Source organism: Apium graveolens, chromosome 11, assembly GCF_009905375.1.
Source record: "Apium graveolens cultivar Ventura chromosome 11, ASM990537v1, whole genome shotgun sequence".
Taxonomy (NCBI): domain Eukaryota; kingdom Viridiplantae; phylum Streptophyta; class Magnoliopsida; order Apiales; family Apiaceae; genus Apium; species Apium graveolens.
Window position 1 is genome coordinate 30,392,877 of NC_133657.1, and position 1,332 is coordinate 30,394,208.

The following is a 1,332-nucleotide window of genomic DNA, read 5'->3' on the forward strand; positions in this document are numbered from 1 at the left end:
AAAGTTTTAGAAAACCTAATTCTCTCCATCTCCTCCTCCTCCTTAACGTCATTTTCTTGGTGGATACCGGTGGAGTGCTTCACGTTTGAGAAGCAGCTGCTAAGGATCTCCGATCGTTGCTTTTGGATCGCTATTAAAGGTTAGTAATCGATTCATATGTTTTAATCACGATTTATATGATTTTATTTGGATTTTATATGTGTAAAAGTGTTTTACCATGCCTCCACTGCGATATAAATCCATCATTGGTATCAGAGCATAGGTTGTATGCATATAGATCTGTGGTAAAAATTTCAGAATTTTATGTGCTTGTATGAATTAATTATGATTTTTATAAGTTATATTATGGATTAATTATGTCTGATGAGAAATCGTTTCTCAGAATAATTTTGAATGTTGATCTGGGTTCTACAAGTGTTGTAGATCGTCTGGGTATTTTTTTCATAATTTTATGATGTATAGATTTTTTATTATGAATTTTTGAAGATCTTGCAATTAAATTCGTAATTAAATAATCATATATATATATATAAATTGTAAGTATGTATATATATATATCTGCTGTGGTTGCTGTACTGATGGCACAGAAGCAAAGAGAAGACACAGATGTCAGGTACGGCTGTACGGCGATCGAGAGAAGAAGCTGTCAGGCGGCTGCTGCAGGCGCGTGTGGCGCACGCGCGCAGGGGGGGTGGGTGTCGCGCATTCCGGGAATGCGTTACACCCTGTGGCGCATTCACGGAATGCGTTACACCTTTTAATGGCTTAAAAGGCTTGTAACGCATCACCGGAATGCGTTACAGAGCTAGTAACGCGTTCCTATAATGCGTTACAGCCCATCTGTTATTTTTAAATTTGATTTCTGGGAGTTTCGTAACTCCGTTTTAGGCGTGCTATATATCGTTGGATTCGTTTTTCCGAGACGGATCTAATGGAGTGATCAAATTTTAGTTTATATAAAAGTTTTGAACTGTTTATATTTCCGAAAGTGTTTTAAAGCTGTTTTTAACTGTTTTAACTGCTTTTAAATGCTTCATGTGATACATAGAGATGTATAATGCTTAGACCAATATGCTAGATGATGTAACATGCCTACCTTGATGTTTATTCATGTTGATATATGTGATATATGCTTAGTTTATCATGCGATGATAGATTTAGGTGAACTTAAATGAACATAAGGCGTTTGTTAGACAACCTAGTATAGTGAAATTGTTTCATAACCTTAATAATAATATTATGAATACAATCATGAGATTCTTGTGTTTATGAAACACGTAATTGAATATAAATAGGAATGTAGGATCCCTATTCCCACTAGCATTATGAATG